General features: G+C 33.2%; 1 protein-coding gene across 12 annotated transcripts in view; it reads right to left on the bottom strand.

Annotated features, from left to right (window-relative positions):
- Dys (Dystrophin) overlaps positions 1-23,232 on the bottom strand; it is a 2,834,509-nt gene that overhangs the window by 182,943 nt on the left and 2,628,334 nt on the right. The window lies entirely within an intron of this gene.

Below are 23,232 nucleotides of genomic sequence, written 5' to 3'. Positions count from 1 at the left end.
CCAAATGATTGCTCTCTGGACCAAAATGACCGCATTTTAATTATTTAAATACAATTTAAATTAAGTAACATATTAAACGATTTATCCTTCTATCAAACACGAATGTTCCCTGGATCAAACGTCCTATTTTAATTATGTAATTACTTTATATTTATTTCTAACAGGTGCAGCGGAGCGCACGGGTACGGCTAGTAATAATAATAATAATAATAATAATAATAATAATAATAATAATAATAATAATAACAGTTTATATATTCCTATATGTCGCGAAAAATTTCAGGGCGCTGAAGTGAAAGAAATTATAATATATATGATAAAAGATGACTCGTAAAGGGCATACAAGGTCATAACGCCCACTGTTTTCTGCATCCTGGCACAAGGATGGAGGAGGAAAAAGATTGCTACGTATATCGAACGATGTAATGGGAAAAAAGAGAACATCGATGAAGAGAGAGAAAGATGGAGGTAAAAAATGTGAACGTTAAGCCGAAAAAGAGTGAGAGTGAATGATAATCTACACGCTGCCAACTTAAGGAATTTAAACTTCTAGGAAGCTCTGTCTGAATGAATTTCTGAACTGAACGGGCAAGAAAGATGCTGTATGGGGCTGTGGTGATTATTATTGGAGAATGGGTTTGGAAGAGGGGGAGATGTGGTTGTACACTTCAATACAAAAGTTTGTACTCCTCATCACATAATCTTAACACTGTTCTTTTAGAATACTCCAGAAACAAACAATAACTAATCGAAATCTTTATCTTGAAGTTTTGTTAGCTATTTTAACATTCTGATAAGGGAGTGATTGTAGTTCTGTATAGAAAGGCAGCGACTCAAGAATGATTTCCAGGAAGGAATTGGAAACTTATTCCCACTGGTAATGAAAATGTGTTTCTTTTCTTGTGTTTTTGCAGCGTTGGTTTAAGGGACAATACTGTGTCATGATGACTATTTGAAAATAATGGATTATAGCAATAATAATAACAATACCAAGATTATATTTTTTCTCTGAAGATTTATTCTGACAATGACCCGACAACATACACATTCAAAATCTGTGTCACGAAAATGATACATACTTTTTCCTTTAACTTTTATTCTTTTCGCAACAATTATATAGTCCAGGCGCTGTTATTTCCGGCGTGACTCCGCCTCTTTGCTTACGTCTTAGAAAGTGAAGGCTCTATAAAGTCTAGGTAGGTAGTATCGTTCGCCACTTTTGTTCTTACGTTGCCGAGCTACAATACGAGGAATCTATTTGCCACACCGTTGAACATTATCATGTCGTAGCTCCTATGATAATAAATCAAATGCAATGTAATTCAGCAAATAATTGAGCGGCAAATAACGTCCTCGTGTGCTTTCTGCGAACGCCAACGGAACAGCCAAAATGGCGGGCGATTATATTAAGTATATATCGAGCCTTAAGAAATGAATCAGCGAATCACAAGACGCAGACGTTTAAATGTGGCCGACCTGCAACGCGATTGGCTGCCGGAAATTAGAGCGACGGGACTATAGTCGCGACGCTGTTATTCCCGGCGTGACTCCTCCTCTTTGCTTACGTCATAGGAATCTATTTGCCACACCGTTAAACATTATCATGTCGTAGCTCCTATGATAATAAATCAAACGCACTGTAATTCAGCAAATAATTGAGGGGCAAACAACTTCTTCGTGTGCTTTATGCGAACGCCAACGAAAGAGCGAAAATGGCGGGCGATTATATTAAGTATTTATCGAGCCTTAAGAAATGAATAACGTCTTCATAAGCGAATCACAAGACGCACACGTTTAAATGTAGCCGACCTGCAACGCAATTGGCTGCCGGAAATTAGAGCGACGGGACTTTTTTATAGTTCCTTTATTATGTAACGAATCGTATTCCGATTTCTAGTTTACTTTCTTGAATTGACATAAAAAGTTGTACATAAATTAAAATAATTTATGTTTTATTTATTCATTTATTTTTTTTCAAGTTTATTTATATATGCTTTAACATCTGTGGTTATATCGCGTGTTAGGATCTTTGGGTATATCAGTAGGCCGTTTTTAATATTGTTGAGTTCCTGTTTCTATTGCCGTGTATTAGATGGCTTGTGTTCATGTGACTGATTTTGATTAATGATTATGATATTGGTGATTGAGGCAGTGATGAATCACGGCATGTAAATTTCCAATCCGGCATTTGCCTTTGTGACTGAGGGAAACCATGAAAAACCCTAGTCAGACTGACCGGCCACGAGGTTTGAATCCAGGACCTCTCGAATACGAGTCTCAAACGTTACTGTCTAAGCGAACTCCCTCGATAAATAATTTATTATGCACCGAAATAAGTTGGCAAGCTTTCGTTTCCAGGGCTGTACACACAATAAATAACAGAAGAAGCTAAAGAATTTAATGTCTTTGTTTTCTAGATATAGAAAAGGCATTCGGCCGTTTGAGACTGAATGACAAACTTAACACACTAGTAAAAAGTGTACAATTATTAAATAAGTTTATTCAGTAAATGGTACAATTCTGTGGTATTCAGGTAAAGGGGGAAATGTCATTTTTTGTGCAGCTTGGAATTTTGTTCCCCAGATGAAGACAATACTTAAAGTATACAAGTGTGTGTGCAAAAATCAAAATAATACTAGCAATTGATGTGTTTTATTTGTGTAGAAAATGATTTGCAATAAAAGTTCCAAGTTTAATTTTCATTTATCTCCAAACTCATTTTTATGATTTATCTCCCGTTACCCAAACAACACAGAATTATCATAAATGAAAACAAATCCCTCGCTCTTCACATTAAGGGTGGATTAATGCTATAACTACAATTGTGTGGTCATTGATTTTACCATTGATCTAATTCTTCTAACCGCATATACCATATACCTTGAGCCGCACCATATCTAGTATATACAGTCACGAAGCTTGAGTTGTTGAGGCTACTAGAAACAACAGACTGTGCCGGTCCGGTACTATTTCGCATTGTCTGTGATGAGGCGATAGTAGCGATCCTAGTTAGAGATGAGCTTAAACGACATTTTCAAGTATCTGTGACGACTGTGACAATTAAATATCTGTGACTTTTATCGGTGATTTTGTCACACCGATATTTTATATCGGTACGTAGCATGAATTACACCGATATTTTGTCACACCAATAAAAATTAGCAGGAAATATTGAAGAGCAGTGAAATATGAATACGTTTTCTCTATACACTCCACACATCAGTAATTTATATGGGAAAATGCAACAAATAAATTATGTACATGTACCATTAACATAAAAATTGGAGATTTATCCTTCGAAGAGGTGGAAAAATTCAAATATCTTGGAGCAACAGTAACAAATATAAATGACACTCGGGAGGAAATTAAACGCAGAATAAATATGGGAAATGCGTGTTATTATTCGGTTGAGAAGCTCTTATCATCCAGTCTGCTGTCCAAAAATCTGAAAGTTAGAATTTATAAAACAGTTATATTACCGGTTCTTCTGTATGGTTGTGAAACTTGGACTCTCACTCTGAGAGAGGAACATAGGTTCAGGGTGTTTGAGAATAAGGTGCTAAGGAAAATATTTGGGGCTAAGCGGGATGAAGTTACAGGAGAATGGAGAAAGCTACACAACACAGAACTGCACGCATTGTATTCTTCACCTGACATAATTAGGAACATTAAATCCAGACGTTTGAGATGGGCAGGGCATGTAGCACGTATCGCCCATCCAGAAATGCATATAGAGTGTTAGTTGGGAGACCGGAGGGAAAAAGACCTTTAGGGAGGCCGAGACGTAGATGGGAGGATAATATTAAAATGGATTTGAGGGAGGTGGGATATGATGATAGAGACTGGATTAATCTTGCACAGGATAGGGACCGCTGGCGGGCTTATGTGAGGGCGGCAATGAACCTTCGGGTTCCTTAAAAGCCATTTGTAAGTAAGTAAGTAAGTACCATTAACAAATAAATACTAATCTAACTCAACAGTAACATGTCAAAAGTTAACCTCATGTACCAAGAGGTTATATCAAATACAGTATTTGGTTATATTATAGCTATTGAATCACTTGATAATTTTAAAATGTAGTTGGGTATGGAGAAATTGAGGTTATATGATTATCCCAATCGTTTTAAAAATTGATCCTTTTTATTGTATATAATATAATGGATAAATTATTTTAAGTCGTCCATTAAGATTACAATATTGAATCATAGAATAAAAATTAATGAAACATAAGTATTCGGAAAAGCATTGGAAAATAATTACAAAACGAAACAGTTGTTCAGACAGGGATTTACACAAGATTAAGTACTGGTAACCAATGGTGTTATTATTTAAATCGTGTAATAACTACATCATCTATACTAATAATAAATCTGTAGCCAAAATTTTTCTGGTAATTTTCGATTTTCCAAAAATAATTGGTGTTAACATGTATAATTAACCATCCTGAAACCGAAAATCGCTTTTTTGAAATTTTTGTTTGTCTGTCTGTCTGTCTGTATGTTTGTTACCTTTTCACGCGATAATGGCTGAACGGATTTCGATGAAAATTGGAATATAAATTAAGTTCGTTGTAACTTAGATTTTAGGCTATATGGCATTCGAAATACATTATTTAAAAAGGGGGGTTATAAGGGGGTCTGAATTAAATAAATCGAAATATCTCGCTTATTATTGATTTTTGTGAAAAATGTTACATAACAAAAGTTTCTTTACAAATAATTTGCGATAAGTTTTATTCCTTGAGAAATTTTGATAGGACTGATATTTAATGAGATAAATGAGTTTTAAAATTAAAATAAATGCCATCTAAGGCCGTGTAATGAATTAAAAAACAAATGACTTCGTCTATAAGGGGCCTTGGACAGCAACAATCGAAAGCTATGAAAGATAGCCTACAGAGAATGTTTCTGTGTTTGTATGAAGTAATATCGGAAGCTAAATTAACCGATTTGTATAATTAATTATTAGTATGTCACCATTTGGAAGTGTAGTTTCTCTAGATGGACATAATGCTATAATGTTATTACAGTAACTTCTGATATAATATAATATAATATAATATAATATAATATAATATAATATAATATAATATAATATAATATAATATAATATAATATAATATAATAGGGGAGACTGTTGTACCTTTAGCATAGTGTACCTTTGAACATTTTTTGTTTTTTAATTTTTGCTGCTACCTAGAGGACTCAAACTGAAGTAGATTGTAGGGAAAGCCGCTAAGTAGGTCTGGTCGTAGTTTCAGTTTGATTTATTGCAAAGTGTGAGTTCCGTGGACAAAAGAAGTTTTTTAGTACCAAAAGTAAACATTTCGTTCATTGATGTATGTTTTCTAAAACAAAACCAGATTGTATTTGTTAATATCTTTCAAGTACGGTGTGTTCCCTATCATCTGGTGAGTAACAACATATTTTAATTTCCATGATTTATTTGACTCTCTAGTTTTCGGAGCCATATTTGTTTAAACGTGCACCCTCTTGTACCTTTGAACACAAAACATTTTGTACCATGGAACACGTTCCAAATTACACGATACTATCGGTTTTTGTTTTTCTTTTATTTTAAGGTCATGTCACGAAGTAAGTCTGGAATTAAAGAGGTCCCCAATTGATTCGGATGCCTTGAAGAAAGCTGTTGAAGCAGTTCTTGCTTCTCCAGGAAATAAAATCTAAATCAGAGAAGCCCGCTCTGGTTTATGATTACAAATACATTTTAAATATGATTGTCAGTTTTTACAGCTATATTATCTCCTATATTCCATGTGTCCCAACTTACAAGAGTGTATGTTCCAAGGTACATGATCCTGTTGTACCTTTGAACACATTACATATCCCTTCATTTTATTTTTTCCATCCTTAATAGATCTGTAAAACAGGAAAATACATACAGGAAGTTGTAAAGGAATCTTCAATAATTATTTCAAGCATTTTTTCATTTAAAAAATTTCATCTCCCAAAGTTAAAAAAAATAAAGTATGAAAAGTGTTTAAAGGTACAACACTCTCCCCTATAATATAATATAATATAATATAATATAATATAATATAATATAATATAATATAATATAATATAATATAATATAATATAATATAATATAATATAATATAATATAATATAATATAATATAATATAATATAATATAATATAATATAATATGTAATATTATATAATAAAATTTAAGTTATTTGAAGGGTTCAGAACCATAGTTGGCCAAGCGCCATTTACTGAATACATAGAAAACAAGGGTTAAAATTAAGTTAATACCATAATTCAATGGAAACGTATAACAAAATAAAATATACACATTAAATCTAAATGATGTCAATCTTCATTAAACTATGGTTGCGTGTAATAACAATTAAGAAACATGTTTAAGGAATTGTCATTGCACCAAATGAGTGTCTCTGGACCAAAATGATCGTATTTTAATTATTTCGATGCAATTTAAATTAAGTAACATATTAAACGATTTATCCCTCTATCAAACACGAATGTTCCCTGGATCAAATGTCCTATTTTAATTCTGTAATTACTTTATATTTATTTCTAACGGGTGCAGCGGAGCGCACGGGTACGGCTAGTTTATAATAAGATGGAGAAACTACCGCCCGATTGCTGTTATTGTATCATGCGCAAGCGCAAACCTACGACGTAGAGGAGAAAATATCAGTCACAGAGTACTGAATACGGAGCAGATTTCGATAGCGATATTTTGTCACAGATATTTCGCGTCATCAGTCACAGGTTTATCTGTGACAAAAAAATACCTGTGACAAAATATCGGTTTGTGAAATATCGGCCATCTCTAATCCTAGTGGTTAGCAACTATCTATGGATGCATATTTCCTACGTATTAAGCTTCGTGACTGTGTATACTAGACAGTGGCCGCACTGTGGTCTTGGAGTCTACTCTCAGGCTCTAACGGAATTCAACTGTGTACAAAACTCCCGATTAACGAAGATGGTGGGACTTCATAATCACAAAGAAGGAGCGTCAAATGGCCGACGAAAAAATGTTAACAATGGGGATCGTGTGAAAGATTCAATCGATAAAGATACAAGGTAATTACAACAGAATCGCTATATACTTCTTGTAACGAGAAAAAAAAAGATAGATGATGACTGCCAGAGTAAAGAAAATGTACGACGAAAGAGATAAATTACGATTTTAACTGGCAGTATTCGCCTAGCTATCAGTGCCATGAACAAAACGAACTCAATTCTGTAATGAAGTGTTTCCGGTAATAAAACATTTTTTGTTTTAGAGTTGTGAGAAATATACTCCCTAAAGTTTTTTCAGGTATTTTAGCTACACCCTATACAGTATAATTTCGTGGCATCTCGTCATATTACATTATTATATTATATACTAGCCGTACCCGTGCACTCCGCTGCACCCGTTAGAAATAAATATAAAGTAATTACAGAATTAAAATAGGACATTTGATCCAGGGAACATTCGTGTTTGATAGAGGGATAAATCGTTTAATATGTTACTTAATTTAAATTGCATCGAAATAATTAAAATACGATCATTTTGGTCCAGAGACACTCATTTGGTGCAATGACAATTCCTTAAACATGTTTCTTAATTGTTATTACACGCAACCATAGTTTAATGAAGATTGACATCATTTAGATTTAATGTGTATATTTTATTTTACTTGTTATAGGTTTCCATTCAATTATGGTAACAACTTAATTTTAACCCTTGTTTTCTACGTATTCAGTAAATGGCGCTTGGCCCACTATGGTTCTGAACACTTCAAATACCTTAAACTATATTATATAATATTACATTACATATTATATTACATTATATATTATATTATATTATATTATATTATAATATATTATATCAGAAGTTACTGTAATAACATTATAGCATTATGTCCATCTAGAGAAACTACACTTTCCAATGGTGACATACTAATAATTAATTATAGAAATCGGTTAATTTAGCTTCCGATATTACTTCATACAAACACAGGAACATTCTCTGTAGGCTATCTTTTATAGCTTTCGATTGTTGCTGTCCAAGGCCCCTTATAGACGAAGTCATTTATTTTTAAATTCATTACACGGCCTTAGATGGCAGTTATTTTAATTTTAAAACTCATTTATCTCATTAAATATCAGTCCTATCAAAATTTTTCATGGAATAAAACTTATCGCAAATTATTTTTAAAGAAACTTTTGTTATGTAATATTTGTCACAAAAATCAATAATAAGCGAGATATTTCGATTTATTTAATTCAGGCCCCCTTATAACCTCCCTTTTAAAAAATGTATTTTGAATACCTAATAGCCTAAAATCTAAGTTACAACGAACTTAATTTATATTCCAATTATCATCGAAATCCGTTCAGCCATTATCGCATGAAAAGGTAACAAACATACAGACAGACAGACAGACAGACAAACAAAAATAAAAAAAAAGCGTTTTTCGGTTTCAGGATGGTTAATTATACATGTTAAGACCAATTATTTTTGGAAAAGCGAAAATTACCAGAAAAATTTCGCTTTCAGATTTATTATTAGTATAGATTATTATATTATATATTTTATTGCACTGGATTCAATACGTAACACGGATTGATATCGTTTATTAGCCAGCAAATAATAATGACACAAATATTTCTGGAGTTCTGGAAAAGAAAAAAATTAACGTAATTTCATTAAGCCGGGAAATCTGTTCTGGGGCTATAATTTGTGTCTCGATGGAAGTTATGGCCGATAAACCGTGTGGTATATGACCAAGGCTTTACTGGAGTCTCCAAGAGGTGAGCTTATATTACAAATCCCGTCCTTTACTTGGCTTTAAAACTGCCTGCGTCCGACTATCAAGTCCAGACCCCGCAGTAATCCAGGAACATATAATCCTTACTGCTTATATCGACATATCTACGAATTATTAATCTTTCACAAACAGAGTTTTTTACCACTGTTTACTTAAAATCGGTCCATAAAACGATTGTTCAACACACAAGCATTAAAATATTCAAAATCATTAAAGATTTAAAGATAACTGCCGTATATATTGTATAGGCTATTCGTTGTAGAAACACAATGACAAAAACTATATTGTTTGTATGACGAATCGATAGAAGCAATGTGAGATTATGAACTCTTATGTAGTAGCGCTTCTGTTACCAGTTACGATTCTGTATGTGACATTACACAGAAATAACAGAAAATAAAACGTGAATAATTAAGAAAACCTTTGCTCTAGAATATGCCATTAGGAAAGTTCAGGATAACAGACAGGGTTTGGAATTGAACGGGTTACATCAGCTGCTTGTTTATGCGGATAACGTGAATATGTTAGGAGAAAATCCACAAACGATTAGGGAAAACACGGAAATTTTACTTGAAGCAAGTAAAGCGATAGGTTTGGAAGTAAATCGCGAAAAGACAAAGTATATGATTATGTCTCGTGACGAGAATATTGTACGAAATGGAAATATAAAAATTGGAGATTTATCCTTTGAATAGGTGGAAAAATTCAAATATCTTGGAGCAACAGTAACAAATATAAATGACACTCGGGAGGAAATTAAACGCAGAATAAATATGGGAAATGCCTGTTATTATTCGGTTGAGAAGCTTTTGTCATCTAGTCTGCTATAAAAAATCTGAAGGTTACAATTTATAAAACAGTTCTATTAACCGGTTGTTCTGTATGGTTGTGAAACTTGGACTGTCACTTTGAGAGAAGAACAGAGATTAAGGGTATTTGAGAATAAGGTTCTTACGAAAATATTTGGGGCTAAGAGGGAAGAAGTTACAGGAAAATGCAGAAAGTTACAGAACGCAGAACTGCACGCATTGTATTCTTCACCTGACATAATTAAGAATATTAAATCCAGACGTTTGAGATGGGCAGGGCATGTAGCACGTATGGGCGAATCCAGAAATGCATATAGAGGGGTAGTTGGGAGGCCGAGACGTAGATGGGAGGATAATATTAAAATGGATTTGAGGGAGGTGTGATATGATGGTAGGGACTGGATTAATCTTGCTCAGGATAGGGACGTGATGGCGGGCTTATGTGAGGGCGGCAATGAACCTCCGGGTTCCTTAACGTTTATACAAAAATTAGGTTTCTAGCTCGAGAAACGACGATTTTCCCACTTAGGACGATTTACACTAACAAACATATTTCTCCGCACGCGAACATGAATGTTTTGATAGAAATAGGCGTGTACACACGAATTTAACATGTTTTTAAAGAAGTTAGAAAAATCCGATATGATTTGTAGTTTTTATTCATGTTTATAAAGCTTAAAATCTCGCAAAAACTAAAAACTAAAGGGGATCCGGTACGTATACAATATATAGGAGAATAAAAGATTTAATATTTTGAATGAAAATAAGAGGTTTAATATTTTGAACGCTTTTCTGTAAGTTTTTTTTCTTACAAAATACAGCTTTTTCTCAGCTTCTATTACACATAGAACTTTAAAATTTTCAGAGAACCATGCCACAAGCCATGTCCCTAATTTAACATGAGATTTTCAAGAAATCTAAATTATGAAAAAAAATTATGTAGTGATATATATATTTTTATTTTATTGGGTTATTTTACGACGCTGTATCAACATCTCAGGTTATTTAGCGTCTGAATGAAATGAAGGTGATAATGTCGGTGAAATGAGTCCGGGGTCCAGCACCCAAAGTTACCTAGCATTTGCTCGTATTGGGTTGAGGGAAAACCCCGGAAAAAACCTCAACCAGGTAACTTGCCCCGACCGGGATTCGAACCCGGGCCACCTGGTTTCGCGGCCAGACGCGCTGACCGTTACTCCACAGGTGTGGGCTGTAGTGATATATATTGAAAATTGTGGTTACATTTTGGACCGGAACAAAAAAAAATCATATTTAATGTACTACGCACTTTTCCTTCAATAGGCTGTGTTAAATTCAGATCATTATATGTAACAATAACGTGTAAAAAATCAAGTGCATACTACTAGCAGTTTCTGAGAAATAATAATAATAATAATAATAATAATAATAATAATAATAATAATAATAATAATAATAATACTAATAATAATAATAATAATAATAATAATAATGTTTTATTTTCGCTGGCAGAGTTAAGGCCATAAGGCCACTCAACCAGCCTTAATCAATACAATACGTATTTAAATTACAAATATTTGCACTACACTTAAAAGGTTCTCCAGCAATATTCTCAGTTTTAACGACTAGTAGACTACATATTTATTTAAATTTAGATAAACCTATAAGGTAAAGTAGTAACTTAATTTATGAGCTAATTTAATTCAATCAATTATAATTAATTTAATATGTGAGATAGCTAGTAAAATAATGAAAATTAATTTAATATAAGCTTACTAGGACTATGTTACAGGGAGAAAAAAAATATAAATCTAAAATATATTTCTATAATGAGAATATTAATGTAATTGTCATTAGAGGTTTTGTAAATCTATTTAGAGAAATTAATGATAATAATAAGAATGGACAGATGTTAGTTTCATTTAAGTAACAAATATTAATCAGCAATTAATCTGTTAAGTAAGAATTTATGTAATTTTGACCTAAATGAAGTTATTGTCCAACAATCCCTTACATCTCTCGGAAGCGAGTTCCTATTTCTAGCAACTGAAACTGTATAAGATGAAGAATATAAAGATGTCTTGTGGTAGGGTATAATGAGTAAATTGTTATGATGAGATCTTGTACTTAGCTGATGATATGCGGATAAATTTTGAAAACGAGAAGCCAAATAGATTGGGGGAGAAAAGCTTCATCAAATGTAATGAGATAGGACGTACCGGATCCCCTTAAAAGCCATAAGTGAAAGTAACTGAATTATTGCCTACAACATTTCGGACATATTCGATTTTACTAGAATACAGAGCACGGAAAGACAAATCGGGGACGGTGAGTATATATGTAATTTCGAATCATTTATTTTGCAAACTGAGGTTGACTATATTGAAAAGTGAACGCCAATAGTCATTTGTTAAACGAACGCATATATTTCTTATTCTGTAGGTAGATTATTATGGTCCCTCTGTAGGTATAATATAAGCGCGGGATCGAGAACTCGCAATCTGGTGCCTGCTTTGTATCGAATTCCGAAGAGAGAAGCTTGTCGAAAGTACCTCGAGTTATTAACCACTTAACTTCAAAATAAAATAATCAATCCAGCCCTCTGGTACGTAAAGCTCAACTTTTACAATTTTTTTCTCTTCCTCCATACCTCATTTTGTGCTCTGTAACAACCTGCGAGTTATATAACTTATCGAACTCTCCGGCTGTGCGGGATAGCCTACGCACTTGCCTGCAGACATTCGTCCATGATCATTGGCTCCCCTTCCAAAGGTCATTTCCAATAATGAACCCCCTTGTAATCGACTGTCTTCAGTGATGGACCCATTGCTCTACGAAATGCTTTGTTTCCGGTTCAGAACATCACGGCCAATATATAGCAGGTCAATTCGACATGGTGAAAGTGAATTCGTACATCAGAAAGCCCTCTTCCATTCGTTGTCACCGCCATCTGCAAGGTCTAGGCTTAATGGCTTATTTCTAATTCGTGAGATATGAATATAATATGATATGATATGGTATAATGTAATGTAATATAATATAGTGCTGTTGATCGATCAAAATATTTACTCGATTAACTATTTGAATTGAATCGATTAATCGATAGATTAATAAAGTTTTGATCGAGTTGAAAAAATGCTTTAATATACTGTAATACACAATATTATTGTTAAATTTAACTTGTGTTCGGTGATAAGCATAAGTATTAAATGTTGTATATCTGTATATATTGTATCGTTATCTTACAAAACAGCTGTTTTAATTACTTACTAACATATTTATTATGAGGCTTATAATTTATTGTGTCAATTTCTCCAGGAATTTTTGAGACAAACATAAATAACAAAAAGTATGAAGACTCACCTAGTTAATACTGCTTCATCCATGATTTTAAACATGTGAGTGCATTCACATGCTCCGAATTAAGTGCCGCTCTACGTTTAGTAACAATGTTTCCTGCATCACTAAACACGAAACAATTTTTTTCTGTCAAGCACTTCTCTACAATCGTTCAATTTAAATCCAAACTTTTCACCGACTTCACCTCTCAAATTCTCATATGACATAATGGAGTTTACACTTTTCACAAAACATAGAAAACTGATTTCTTTTTCTTTATCAAACTAAACACACAACCTTCATATACGAACTCAGAACCGTACTGAAACTGTAACTCCTGCAAAAGTACAGCGATCGAAACAGAAGATTGGCCCCTATTGTAATCGAATTATCAGATTTTAGAAAGAGAAGAAGGTAGTTACGTTCTCACTTGTACACAGTGTAGTCATGGCTATTTTATAAGGGATGAGGGGGACGAATCCCAGAAAAGTAAGTATTTCATATGCTAGGAAGATGAGCTGACAACAAGGTGGAAGTTTTCTTGGAAAACCATAAAACTTAATAAGGGTTTCGCATTGTGTTTCAACTATCAATAAAGGTAGACTAGGTCACTGTCCTCATATCTCCATCTCTTTCTGAAGTGTTTGTGCGAAGATTTTCTCTACGCTATCTGGTTTAGAGTTAGAAAATAACAGTACTATTGTGCTTTCAAGTAAGCAATTTCCAAGAGAGAAATATTGTCGGAATTTTTAGCATGAGTTTGTATTAACAAAATAATAATTAATATCAGTTACAACCGATTAATTTTAATCGACTCGATTATTCGATTAAATATTTTTTATCTATTAATCTTACAACAGAAATTGATCGATTAATCGATTAGATTATATATACATAATTTAAAATGAATACAGAAACAGGAAATAATGCCACAAAACAAGGAAAAAGCTGATAAATGAGTCTTCGCATAGTAGATTTATCATGGTGTATCATAATATGTTTGTGCGAGATCGTGCGTATTTGCTTGTTTTCCGCACAAAACCAATACGCGTTAAGTGTGAAATACCACATTCAGTATTCCCAACGTAACACACATAACAATTTCCCTCTTCTTACCGCTTAAGCGCCATATTCATTTTACTGCTTTAGGCTTTTAACATATTATTTTAGAGACGTTTAACATAGTAATAATTATAAATTGGAAACTTACCACTGCAATTTCACCTAAATTGCAATGTTAATTATTGTTTTTAAATATTTGCAAAAATTAAGTAAAGTCTACTACTCCACGAAACTTATTGCATTCCTGATACAAGTAACATTAAGGAATCCGTGAAAAAATCAACAAGATTCCAGATGCCGATGTTATTACTGCAATATATTATATAAATAATATTGTTAAAATATTAAAATGAAAAATAAATCATTACATAACCTTACCGTTTGTTTTAAGTTCGCATTTATAGACTGGGGGAAAAAAGACAGACGTATAACACGGCCTGCTGGAGTATAGTAAACACAGCAAACATTTTATAGCAACAATTTGAAGATAGATATTTTTGTTTTTAAAAGTTGCCGTCATTGAACAAAAACCAAGATGGAGATTTCATTGCAACTAATTAGAAATTCCTCTTTCAGGTATGTAATAAACGATCTTCGCACAAAATAATGTACGATACACGAGCGGTATGTTTGTATCGCTCTTGTAACGCATATTACTATTGTATGCCTGGAGTTCGGAAAGTAACTATAACGTAAAGTTCCATTTTCCGTACTGGTTTGAGTACGGAAAGAAGTAAAATTCGATAGAGTATGAAATAAAAGTAATTTCGTTATAGCTGCACATACAAAACAGTCTGAAGCTGCATCCTAAGTTAAACCTCTCTTGGACAAGGTAATTTCTACTCGCATTATAGGGTGACAACCATGTACGCTACCTGCAACATACAGAAAATCTTAATTTTCCGTCACGAGTGAAGACTGACCGGCCACACTCTAGCAAGTTGTGCACGCCGGTTTCTGTACAGCAGTTGGCTGTTTCTCTGCAAAGTTGACTTTCGGACGAATTATCACAAATTTAGGTTTCCGTCCGGAACAGCCGCGTCTGGCGCGTGAGTGATGGGAACATTTCCGAGCAAGCATGGCGGCCGCCCGCACGGAATTTTGCGCGAGGAAGTGATTTGTCCAGCGACGACAAGCAGACGGCCGAAGGCAAGACGGACTCCACGTGCTGCGGCGGCGAGGGACGCAGACCTGACTCGGTAGTTTTACGAGACAATAAACTTCTCTGAGAGATAATGATTCATATTTAAAAGAAACAAGATTTGGGCTAAAGGCAAACTCCGCCTCAAGAACATAGGCAGAGACAGTCAAGTTTAGCATCATTATTATTATTATTATTATTATTATTATTATTATTATTATTATTATTATTTTGGGGATAATCAGTGTGGTTTTAGAAGTAATCAACTATTGATAATATATTTTGTATTCGACAGATAATGGAGAAAATGGGAGTATAAGGGTACAGTACATCAGTTATTCATAGATTTCAAAAAGACATATGACTCTGTTAAGAGAGAAGTTTTATATGATATTCTTATTGAATCTGGTATTCCCACGAAACTAATTCGATTAATTAAAATGTGTCTCAGTGAAACGCACAGCAGAGTCCGTATAGGTCAGTTTCTGTCAGATGCGTTTCCAATTCACTGCGGGCTAAAGCAAGGAGATGCACTATCACCTTTACTTTTTAACTTCGCTCTAGAGTATGCCATTAGGAAAGTTCAGGATAACAGAGAGGGATCCACACCTGTGAAGTAACGGTCAGCGCGTATGGCTACGAAACCAGGTGGCCCGGGTTCGAATCCCGGTCGGGGCAAGTTACCTGGTTGAGGTTTTTTCCGGGGTTTTCCCTCAACCCAATACGAGCAAATGCTGGGTAACTTTCGGTATTGGACTCCGGACTTATTTCACTGGCATTATCACCTTCATATCATTCAGACTCTAAATAACCTAGATGTTGATACAGCGTCGTAAAATAACCCAATAAAATAAAATAAATAAACAGAGAGAGTTTGGAATTGAACGGGTTACATCAGTTTCTTGTCTATGCGAATGGCGTGAATATGTTAGGAGAAGATCCACAAATGACAAATATTTGATTCAATCGTTTGTATTACAAGCATATCTGAAAACAGTTCGGAGCCAAAGGATGGAAATATTTGTCATAATTCCGAGTTTACGCATCCCGATTCAAACTGCTGATTCTGAAATTTTACATGCATTGCTGAATTAATTGCTGAAACAGCAATTACAAAATATCAGATAAATCACGATCTATTTTTGTGAACGCGCTATTTTTGTGTGTTCAGTTCATGTGATAATTGGTTCCAATATTTAAGCAATAAAGGATATTTTATGGTTTTGTAGGTCCACATAATTCGTATAGGCAAGTTCCCACAATTGCATATGGCTATCATTTTTGAAAACTTATATAAGTGAAGTAGAGAATCAGATTATTTGTATGATGTCATGCGATGATGTGCATTCTTCTAGACTTACAGTTTGAAGCTCTTTACTGTGCAGATCCAACTTGTGATCATTTGTATGTCCCTCCAAAGAGTAATTTAAAGTATTCTTTGTGGTATGCCTGTGGTAATTAATTTCCTATAAGCTACATAATATTTACAACATTCTCCAAGTTTCCATGGTGATGCAGAAAAAAAAAAGAAATGACAGAAGGGAGGTAAAAAGTGAAGAACGACGGAAACGATTTCAAGAGAAATAAAAAGAAAGAAAAAATAAAGAACATTAAAAATGAGCAAGGAATAGCAGATGAAGAAGGTGATGAAACAGAAGAAAGAGAAATGAAAGAATCAAAATGAGCAATGAAGAAAAAAACAAATGAAACAAAGAAGAACAAACGAGGACAGAGATAAATCTATACTAATAATAAATCTGTAGCAGAAATTTTTCTGGTAATTTTCGATTTTCCAAAAATAATTGGTCCTAACATATATAATCAAACCGAAAATCGTTTTTCTGAAATTTTTGTTTGTATATCTGTCTGTCTGTCTGTCTATATGTATGTTTGTTACCTTTTCACGCGATAATGGATGAACGGATTTCGATGAAAATTGGAATATAAATTAAGTTCGTTGTAACTTAGATTTTAGGCTATATGGCATTCAAAATACATTATTTAAAATGGGGGTTATAAGGGGGCCTGAATTAAATAAATCGAAATATCTCGCTTATTATTGATTTTTGTGAAAAATGTTACATAACAAATGTTTCTTTAAAAATAATTTGCGATAAGTTTTATTCCCTGAAACATTTTGATAGGACTGATATTTAATGAGATAAATGAGTTTTAAAATTATTTATACTGGCAGAGTTAAGGCCATAGGGCCTTCTCTTACACTCTACCAGGTCACAAAGTGTAAAATTAAAATTTATCAAAAAGTTAATGAACAGAATATTAACATATTACAAAAAAAATAATAATAATAATAGCATAATAAAATCAACACTAAACAAGATGAAAATAATAACATAATAGAAAAAAAAAGAAAGTAAAATACATTAAAATGGAATGTAATAAAATAATAATAAAAAAGAAAAGAAATACTAATACTAATACAAATGGCTTTTAAGGAACCCGAAGGTTCATTGCCGCCCTCACATAAGCTCGCCATCGGTCCCTATCCTGTGCAAGATTAATCAGTCTCTATCATCATATAGCACCTCCCTCAAATCCATTTTAATATTATCCTCCCATCTACGTCTCGGCCTCCCCAAAGGTCTTTATCCCTCCGGTCTCCCAACTAACACTCTATATGCATTTCTGGATTCGCCCATACGTGCTACATGCCCTGCCCATCTCAAACGTCTGGATTTAATGTTCCTAATTATGTCAGGTGAAGAATATAATACAAAGAAATACGGAAATTAAATAAAATTCACGATAAAAAGGCTATGATAATAAATTCATCGGCTGATAAAGAGAACAAAAAGGGAAAAGGAAGGAAAAAGAAATATATAGCCTATATGTTTACACAACTATCGCTGAGAAAAGGGCTTATAACTGAAAGGAATCTAATTCAAAAAGTGTAATTTTAATTTATTTTTGAAACTAGACAATGTCCGACAGTCTCTGACATGTTGTGGTAGAGAGTTCCAGAGATGAGCTGCAGAGACGGTGAAAGATGAAGAGTAGAAGGATGTTCTGTGTTTAGGAATGGAGATTGTGATATGGTGTTGTGAGCGAGTATCTATTTCGTGATATGAGGACAAATGTTGAAAACGAGAAGCTAGGTAGCTAGGGTTAGAGTTTTGAAGAATACTGAAGAGTAAAGTGAGAGAGTGAATAGTTCTTCGCTCTTTGAGACGGACCCAGGACAGCATATGGAATGAGAAAAATTATACACGTTAGTTTATGAGGAATGAAAGAAAGGTTGAAAAAATATAGAAAGGAGCAAAAGAACAAGAAGATAAGATGTAGGAAAGAAAAGAAGGCGGGAAGACGAAGAAATTAAGAATACGGAAAGAATAAGTGATAAAGGAGAAAGCAGAAGAAGAAAGAAGGAAGAACAAAAGAAAGCATAGAAAAGACGAGAAAAGTGAAATACGATGGATAAAAATGGAAATAAGATATAAAAATAGAGGTATGAAGAAATAAAGGAAGAAGATAAGAAAGGAAGAATGAAGAAATTACGCTCATAGAGGAAAAAGAAAAAAGAAGGAAATAATAAAACTAGGATTTAATTTTAAGTGTAGATTCGATTTTTTAAGTTTACATTTGAAGGAATGAACACATTTTTGTTACATGAAGTAAGGGAAAGTATGGTATGCACGGGATGACGACGGCGACAGTCAAACTGAAGGGAAGAGAAAGAATAACTTCGTAGTGAAGAAGACGAGAGACGCGCGTTGGGGTGAAGCTGCAGTGAGTGCAGCTAGAGAACTTGTAATTCACGTTCATTCGTGTTACAACAGGAAATTTAAAAACTTGTATACTAACACTGTAATTTCCGTGCAGAGGGTGGTGGATTCCAAAATACGAGGGTCCAAAATAAATACTTTCAACCGACATCAACATTAACTGAGAATACTTATGTACTGTGCTATTGAAAAAGTGACGCATTACATGTAATAATAATAATAATAATAATAATAATAATAATAATAATAATAATAATAATAATAATAATAATAATAATAATCTATATATATAATTTGAACTGGTAATGGAAATTACGGGAAAACGGCTAAACGGATTTTAATAAATGGCCCCTCATTTTGAAGCTTGGAACCCAAAGTTTTTCGGAAAAGTAGTAGTTTTCAGAGAAATGTCAATTTTCCTACATAATTTTCCTATTTTCCAAAATCCACCTGTTGTCAGTTTTGAGGACTAATTTTATTGAATCACGGCCGACTTGATTGAATTTCAGAACAAAACACACACTACAATAAACAATAGGCTATTACACGAAGGCCATGACCTGCGGGATTGCAGACATATTTAGAGCTCAATTCAATTTGTTATTAAAAACTGATTCTGCAGTGTATAATTTTCTGAGTACAGCTGTGTATTGGATATTCAAATCTACGAAACTTGAGGTGGTTTGATTACATTATTACCATTAGAAATTAAATATTATTATAGTTAATATCATGATGCATCTATTTTTTTTCATTAATTGTACATAATATTGATGCTATATTGATGACATGAAAGTGAAACGTTTTGAGGTTATGTAAGTAAATGTAGAGAATATCTTAATTTAGATCTTCATTTCTATGATTTACTGAGTGACTGCTATATATAACTACAAAACTTAAGTAAGATAATAACATTGTTATTAAAAATAAAATATTTTTATACTTATTAAACCAGTGGGGTTGGGTCTTTTTCATATACTTAATGGCGGTGTAGTGTAGATATTGATATGTGTCATTGTCTTCAGTATTGGCTCGAGAGAGCGCAAAAATTACAGTTCCTAAGGAAAGATCAAAAGGTATTACTTACTGATAAAATAAAAGGCCTAGAAAATTTTGTAGTCTCCAGATCATTTCAGCAAGATCTCTTAGTAGGATAAAATGATTTTACGCTCTACATTTCAAGTTCTACATGCAGCAGCTATACGAAAATGCTGTTGTTCGAAAACTTAGCAAAACTGACTTTTTTTAACTTTTGCCTACAATCCACAATGGCCCGAAATAGCTACTGCTATCGTCCTGACATTGATACTTGCGTTTTCGCGTTGAAACTCAAAAACTGAAGTTGGATAGGTTCAAGAAAAAGTATTTGGCCTAAAAAAATCCATTCAGAAGGAGTATGTTTCATTATTATGGAAGCAAATAACTATCAAAAAGACAAGTATTCTTCATTGAAAATAAATCTGAAAAATTTTTATTTTAACGTCTAACAAACTTGGTTTGCAGCAGCGTTTGCTACACAAGCCACTAGTGTTAATAATAAAGCGAAGTCGAATAGAAAGATGAGTACGTCAAGGATGTCATTTATAACCTATCCTGTTCAACATCTACTTGGAGGCTTTAATGCAGAACTGTTTTCAGAACATGGGAGGAGTGATAGTAGGAGGAAGAAGAATAAAGCACATAAGATTTGCTGATGATAAGGTGTTGTTAGCAGAAGAGAAGATGATAAGGGATATGCCACTGGAGCCAAATGACAGCTGTGAGCAGTATGGGATGAATATAAAATACAAAGAAAACGAAAACTATGGTTATGGGAAGAAAACTAAAGAAGATAAACTTGCGGATTCCAAATGAGGACGCGGGACAAGAGGACAGCTTCAACTACTTGGGGTGTACTATAAGCGGTAACATGAGCTGCTGCCAGGAAATCAAAAGAAGGATATCAATGGCAAAGGAAGCTTTTAAAGAAAAAGGAGCATCTTCTGCGAACCTCTGGAAAAATAACTAAGGAAGAGACAGGTGAAGTGCTTTGTGTGAAGTGTGGCATTGTACGGGGAATAAACATGGGCATTACGACGAAGTGAAGAGAAACGATTAGAAGCATTTGAAATGTGGAATGAAGAAAAATGGAACGTATGAAATGGATAGACAGAATAAGAAACGAAGCTGTGGCGGAAAGAGGGGATGAAAAAAGGATAATGTTGAAACTGATCAGGAAGAGAAAAAGGAATTGGTTTGGTCACTGGCTAAGAAGAAACTGCCTACTAAAGGATGCACAGTAAGGAATGGTGAATGGAAGAAAAGTTTGGGGCTGAAGAAAATATCACGTGATAGACAACATTAAGATACATAGATGCGGAGACTTAGAGGAAGGCGGAAAATAGGAAAGATTGGAGAATGCTGAGTTTGCAGTGGAAGACCTGCCCTTGAGAAGAACACTATGAATGAATGAAGAGTAAAGCAATGGGAAATACGGATAGTCTGAAGAGTTGTGCTGTATTTCATGTGCCTCAGTCGGTACGATAGTTGGCAAACCAATGGTAACCTTGGAAAGGGATGTAAGTAACCTGTACTAAGATTGACCTAAATTTCACTAAGTCTTCAACAAGGGAAAATGTGTAAACTAAAAAAAAACTACAAAAGCAGCAGTAATGAAAATACGAGTAATTAACAATTAAAAGTGGCTGTCACGGAAATAAGCAACAATTAGACGTAATAATGTAAATAAATCAAAAATAAAATTAGAAGTAATGGTAATGGAAAAACAACAATTAGAAGTAGTAACGAAAATTATAAACAATTATAATAGCAACGGAAAGAAACAATTAAAAGTAGTAGTAACTGAAATTATCAACAATTGAAAGTGATAGTGATGGAAATAATCAACAATTATAAATAGCAACGGAAATAAACAATTAAAAGTAGTAGTAACGGAAATGATCAACGATTAAAAGTGATAGTAATGGAAATAATCAACAATTAGAAATATTAACGGATATAAACAAAAGTGTTAGTAACGGAAATGATCAACTATTAAAAGTGGCATTAACGGAAATTATTAACAATTAAAAGTGGTAGTAATGGAAATAATCAACAATTAAAAGTGGAAGTAATGGAAATAATCAACAATTAGAAATAGCAACGGAAATAAACAATTGAAATAGTAGTAACGGAAATGATCAACGATTAGAAGTGGTAATGATTGGAAATGATTAACAATTAAAAGTGGTAGTAATGGAAATAATCAACAATTAGAAATATTAACGGATATAAACAATTAAAAGTGGTAGTAACGGAAATAATCAACAATCAAAGGTGGAAGTAATGGAAATAATCAACGATTAGAAATAGCAACGGAAATAAAAAAATTAAAATAGTAGTAAGGGAAATGATCAACAATTAAAAGTGGTATTAACGGAAATGATTAGCAATTAAAAGTGGTAGTAATGGAAATAATCAACAATTGGAAATGTTAACGGATATAAACAATTAAAAGTGGTAGTAACGGAAATAATCAACAATCAAAGGTGGAAGTAATGGAAATAATCAACAATTAGAAATAGCAACGGAAATAAAAAAATTAAAATAGTAGTAAGGGAAATGATCAACAATTAAAAGTGGTATTAACGGAAATGATTAGCAATTAAAAGTGGTAGTAATGGAAATAATCAACAATTAGAAATATTAACGGATATAAACAATTAAAAGTGGTAGTAACGGAAATAATAAACAATTAAAGGTGGAAGTAATGGAAATAATCAACAATTAGAAATAGCAACGGAAATAAACAATTAAAATAGTAGTAACGGAAATGATCAACGATTAAATGTGGTATTAATGGAAATGATTAACAATTAAAAGTGGTAGTAATGGAAATAATCAACAATTAGAAATATTAACGGATATAAACAATTAAAAGTGGTAGTAACGGAAATAATCAACAATTAAAGGTGGAAGTAATGGAAATAATCAACAATTAGAAATAGCAACGGAAATAAACAATTAAAATAGTAGTAACGGAAATGATCAACGATTAAAAGTGGTATTAACGGAAATAATTAACAATTAAAAGTGGTGGTAATGGAAATAATCAACAATTAGAAATATTAACGGATGTAAACAATTAAGAATGGTATTAACGGAAATAATTAACAATTAAAAGTGGTAGTAATGGAAATAATCAAAATTAGAAATAGCAACGGAAATAAACAATTAAAAGTACAGTGCACCAGGAAAGTTTCTCCGCACTGGAAACAGCGGAATGTATACGCTGTAATGTAATTAGACAGAACCATATACAAATATCATTTTGTTTTATTTTACTGATACCGTTAGCTAAGCAAC

Source organism: Periplaneta americana, chromosome 11 (genome assembly GCF_040183065.1).
Source record: "Periplaneta americana isolate PAMFEO1 chromosome 11, P.americana_PAMFEO1_priV1, whole genome shotgun sequence".
Lineage (NCBI taxonomy): Eukaryota > Metazoa > Arthropoda > Insecta > Blattodea > Blattidae > Periplaneta > Periplaneta americana.
The sequence above is the reverse complement of the archived record's forward strand: the minus strand, read 5'-3'. Positions and strand labels throughout refer to the sequence as shown.